Genomic DNA, 6,000 nt, shown 5'->3' on the forward strand with positions numbered 1-6,000 from the left:
GGATGTACATCTTCCGGCCTTTTACCGACCCATTTAAGTGTTGGGCCAATTTTCGGCCCGGTGTGTCTTTCAGCCTGTTGACGGCCCATAAATGAGTTGGGCCATTTGAAGTTGGACCTGAGTTTTGGTCTTTAGCGACCCAGGCTCTTCATGGTCCAATACCATCCCGGTTTCTCTTTCGGCCTTCTAAAGGCCCACAACACAGTTGGGCCATATAGAGTATGACCTGACTTTCGGCCTCTTAGCGGCCCATGCTCTTCATGGTCCAGTACGAGCCCCCTGTCTCTTTCATCCTGCTAAAGGCCCATAGTATAGTTAGGCCATATGTAGCCTGACCTTAGTATCGGCCTGTTAACGACCCGTGAAATCAAATGGGCCCACCTGTTGCCCGCTTTGATGTCGACCTATTAACGACCCGGGAGGTAACAGGGCCGACCATTAACTTTCGGCCTGGTAACAGCCCATTAACTTAATGGGCCCATTAAAGTTCGAAATTTTCTATAGGCCCAATTAGTTAATTTGAGGCCATTATGACGAGCAATTATGCACAGGACCAAAACCGATCAATCAAAGGCCTATGAGAATTTTGGCCCCTGCGAGCCCATTAGGGAAGCTCATTAAGGCTAGTGGGCTGCTTCCTTCATATAGGGCCCACGACTGTTCCTGCTAACCAATAATTTCACTGCTTTTTTAGCTTCCTAGCGACTATTTAGCTGGAATGTGAGGCGCGCTAAACAAAGGTACGACATACATGGAAAAACGTTGCACATCCAACATATATTACAGGAAAATATATCCACTGGGAAATCAAAGATTGATGCCAGTGCAAATAAATGAACAGAACCTAACGATCTACAATGTCACAATCTGCAACCTCGGCACGGATGACGCCCATAAGCATGTGGGCAAGTTCTTTCTGCTTTGCTATAATGTCTCTGAAAACATTGATCAGTTGTTGTTGCGCACGAATGTGCACCTCTGATTCCTCCACCATTTCCATCATTGCTTCAGCCATTAATTGGTTCACAAACATACATTTTTTCCATTGCATTTGAGATAGAGAAAACTGAACAGATTCAGATGGCGATTTTGGCAGGCTTGTATTATTGATAGGGGAGAGTGTCTCGACCACTGCATCATAACATAAATTAGGAGGGGAACCAAACAGATTAATCAAGAGTTATTGCCATATTACCTGGCCTAGATTTATTGGAAAGAAACAATGGGGTTGCCTTGCTATTTTCAGAGTTTGTCTTCTTATCTTCAGAAGCTTGCACCAAATTATCACACTAGCATTTCTATCATTGGCCAGGTCAGATAATAGGAAATGAAAATTGACACAATGAACGTTTGGGCAACCAGACCACACCAGCCTACACCAAATTAACACAATATGGCACAGCTATCATCAGCTAGGTAAGGTAATACGAAAGCAACATTGACACAATGAATGAATGGGCAACCATAGCAGCACTACAATTCAGTAATGTGCATGATATGAGATAGTACACTCATGCAGCTTAGTATGCTAAACTACCAGGCAATTTTCCTTACAAAAATCAACATTTTGCTACAACTAAATTTAGATCAGTTAAAGGTTGGATTCACGCCGATTAACAGAATACATGCTGATGTAAAATTGTATTGATATACAACAGGTACATACATCAGCGTTGGAGCAAAGAAGTCCCACAAGATACTATCCTCGAATACATCCTAGTGTAGAAAGTCTTCTGTCGTTTAACCTTATTTTCTAAAAGAGAGATGGGTAAGAAACATGTAGAAAATATGATCAGAATGCTATAAAATTTCATGATGCAAGGATACACACATGCTTCTTAGAATGGAGTTGACATATTTTTGCTGGACTGAAGCGGACTAGTTCTTTGGCCACTGGAATCTGCTTATTATTAGTAGGAGTTGGGTTTCTCTGTGCTGGAGCAGTATCTATGAAAACTGGAGTTGTTTTACTATCTCCTGGTGTTTGGATCTTTTGCAAAGACCTGGTTTGTAACCCTTCAGATTCTAACATAGCCGTGTTCCCCTTGCATGCCTTATATAGAAGAATGGTGCTTCAGTTATAAAACATGCTACAGTAGAGATGGAATATATACAGAAAAACACTAAGGCAACATATGCGTGTATGATTGGGAAACTAAGATGGCATTGCAACAAACCACTAGAACATCACTTCAATGTAAAAAAAATAACATGGTATGGTAGACAGATGAAGTACATACTGACGAATAACAATGCATAAGATATTCAGAAGCATGATGTCCAAACTAAGCAGATGGCATTGCGATAGAGTAGAATTACAGTAATTGAATTTGAAACATGTTATCATGAATGGAATAGGTACTGAAAAACAGGAAGGCATGACATATTTACATGCATGATCAGCAGGCTAAGCACAAGGCATTGCAACAAAGTAGATGCACTCCAGGACATTATATGCATGATGTACCCATATCACGGGCCAAGTTAGAGCAAGGAACTTGTGGGGTGAATAGGATTCATCATCTTTCTGCAAATCTTCTGATGAACTACCCTTACATGTTCCATCATATTGGGTATCATTGACGTCAAAGTTTGTTGGCCATTACATTGCTCCTTGAGGTTCCTGTGGATAAATCAGTGTGTGCAATTATATCTGACATGCATGGAAGACAAATAGTAGTTAGATTTATGTAATGAGTGCCTATAGGAGATGACATAAATAGTAGGACTGGGGTTAACTAGCAGCAACAGGTCTAAAAAACTAAAGGGAGAACATAGATGAAAGCTGCATAATATGTATCGCTTATACTCTTGATTAACTAGATGGTGCACAAAGTATTAAAGAACAAAATAGGTAATACTAGAAGTGGTATAGTACTATAATCACCAGCCCGTGGGATATCATTGCTGATGGATGATAACTATGGAACAACGTTACCTAAAGAACAAGTCTCTTAGCTGAACTATGGAACAACATTAACTCCTGAACAAGACCCATAAGAGATCAACATTAATATACAGTGAAATGTGATAATCTATTTTCCATGCTTAGATGAATAACAAAGCCATAAATGCTGCACACAAGTAAGATGAGGGTACAACCTATCTGGCCGTCATCCATTGGAGTGAGCATCATGTGCTGACTTGTCAATGGCCCTGCAGTTGTTGTGGTTGTCCATGTCGGGCACGCGCATTCGATGGAGGAAAATGTTGAGTGGGGACTATAGCTCCCTTCTCGTGTATGCTTCCCGTGTTGGAGCAGTTGCGGTGAGTTGGAAAACGGTGTGGCTGAAGAAGAAGAAAACACATAATGTTAAGAACGACACATATCTCTGATCTGAAGAAATACCCTAAGAGATCAACAGCAAGGTACGAGAGTGGTCACACGTCTGTTGATTGAAGACTAAATTGGGGTCACACGATTTTATTTTATTTTGGTATTGTCCGATCTACGCCGGATGGCTTGATGGCCGTCTTGTGCCTCCCAGCTGACACTATTTGGACTCTTCCCCAAAGAGTCAGTGACCACCGACAGAGCAGCTTGCCTCCGCCGTCCGTGGCCGCGAGAGCTCCGACCAAAACCCGGCTCCCCGCCCCACCGTACTACCATGGTTGCGCCGCCCCAGGCCAATCCAGAAAGACTCGCCGTCATCTAGATCCGACGGTGGCAGTACCTTCAACCCACGCAACTCTAAGATAGCCATCTAAGCGCTGCTTCCGCGGTGAACTTGCGCCCCTGCACCCTGATGATAGACACCAGCCAACTGGCAGCCTAGGAGCTCCGCCGCCTTGAGGGGTGCTGCTTCCCATTGGGAATCGACTGGCCCAGAATAAAAATTCAGACAACTGACGCCTAAATAAAGTGATTTGTGATTAGGGTACAACCTATCTTGCGGCCCAGTGAAGTAGGCAGCTCTAGCTGCCGAGTCGGTGAGGCCGGCATGGTCGCGTTGGCTACCGGCGGCGGCGAAGCAGAGATGTCACGATGGTCGACGGCTACGGGGAAGCAGCATCGGGGCCCTAGACGGATCCGAAGTTGGAGCCGCTCCAGCGCCGTGCACAACGACGGGGGTGAATCGGGTCCGGTATGGTTCACGTGGCCCTCGTCGAGGCAGCTTCGGTAGCACGGAGTAAGAGGCACACAATGTAGTGCATGACGGCAAACAGACAACGTCTCCGGCATTGGGGAGGAGGGCAGCTGTGAATTTGGTGTGGTGGGGCGCCATGGAGGAGGGGCTGACGTTTCGCGGCTGGGGAGAAGGTGATTTGGCACCCACGAGGTATGAATGGGGAATTGGGAGGGGGAACCGTGTCTTACGGACGCATTTGTCTAAAATGTGTGTGTGTGTGGGGGGGGGGGGTTACAGTTCTACCCCTGCCTTTAGGCTTCTCGGCTTGGGTCTGTGTACTGAGGGTCGGGGATAGTAGAGTAACTTTGCTTCTCCCAAATAGTGGGCGCGAGCGATTTCGGGCGAGGAGGGCGTGTTTTGAAATAGTGGGCATGAGCGATTTCGGGCGAGGAGGGCGTGTTTTGAAATAGTTGGCGCGAGCAATTTCAGGCGAGGAGAGGGTGTTTTGCCGCCCATGGTTTATGAATTATTCGGCACATGTCATTTCGGCCGAGGAGAAGGCGTGCTTGGATGAAGTTACGAACCTACCCTCGATGTACAACGGGCCAATTGATGCGTGTCCCACATAGACCGGTAATTTCGCGTCTCCCATCTGTTTGCTCGAGCAAATTCCATCGAGCAGAGGGTGTTTAATGGTTCATTCAAATTTTGGGAGAACGAGCATCCACGTCTACCTTACCAAGTCGATTCGAATCAAATTTTGAAATATTAGCTTGCCACTTATTTTTTTAGATGGAGAGATGTTGCTCAGGACTAATGTGTTTTTACATGCTCGTTGCTAACGATTTACTATATGACAAATAGTTGACCCACTCAAAAACGGGAATCAAACCCAAAATTAAATATCTCGGTTCAATAAAATAGCTCGTTCACCAGGTCAAAATAGTGAACTAAATCCAAAATTGAACACCTCAATAGAGTAGCATGTTGTACAGTATTATAGTACTCCATGAACATGTTGAAAGTCAAATTAATGAACTTGTTTGATACGCATATCTCCGTTCATGTGTGGATTGCAAACAACATGTTCTCCAATTTAAATATTTGAGTGCAAGTTTATATCGAAACATGGTTTATATCAGTCTTTGATGCATAAAACGCGACATCCCCCTCTCCTGGACTCCTGCTCTCTCTCTCTCGCTAACAATCTACAATTCTATCACACGCATCCAACACACAAACCTTGTTGGTCCCTCTCCCCCTCTCTCTCTCTTTGTGTGTGTGGGGGGGCTCTTTCTAGTTCGCATGCATATATACTCCATGTATAGGTCTCTCTCGCATACTATGTATGATTCTCTAGTCCAAGCTAAATATCTTGGGCGCATTCATCATACGCACACAAATTTCCTGACTCGTTGCCCGTAACTCTCTCACGCACCACTCTGCCGCCTCGGAGATCTTCCCTCTCTCTCAAACTCTCCATCTCCATGCGTCACACATACATATGCATATCTTACTCGCACTCGATAGACCCATCTAAAACTCTATCTCTCCCATGTTCCCTCTCCATCTCACATGCACCCACGCACAATCTCATGCGTAGCCAAGTATGATGGTCTCTCACTCAATTGTAGGCACACATAGTCCCCCCTATATGTATATGACTAGCTAATTATTTGTCTCCATCACAAACACGTGCATGGTCTATCTCGTTTTATCTCGGGGCATCTTTCTATCACACACGCACCTCGTCCCTCGATCTGCCACCAATATAGTCCCCTCACAATCTCGAGGGGATCTCTCTATCACAAACACACCCTCTCTCCCTCCCCATGCGCCCATCTTGATCTTTGTTCCTTGTTGGCCAGACCTCTATTGGACATGTGCTATAGGGGTGTCTCTCTCTGTTGCAAACAATCACGCACTAGCT

This window comes from Triticum urartu, chromosome 2, assembly GCF_003073215.2.
Source record: "Triticum urartu cultivar G1812 chromosome 2, Tu2.1, whole genome shotgun sequence".
In the NCBI taxonomy this organism is placed as follows: domain Eukaryota; kingdom Viridiplantae; phylum Streptophyta; class Magnoliopsida; order Poales; family Poaceae; genus Triticum; species Triticum urartu.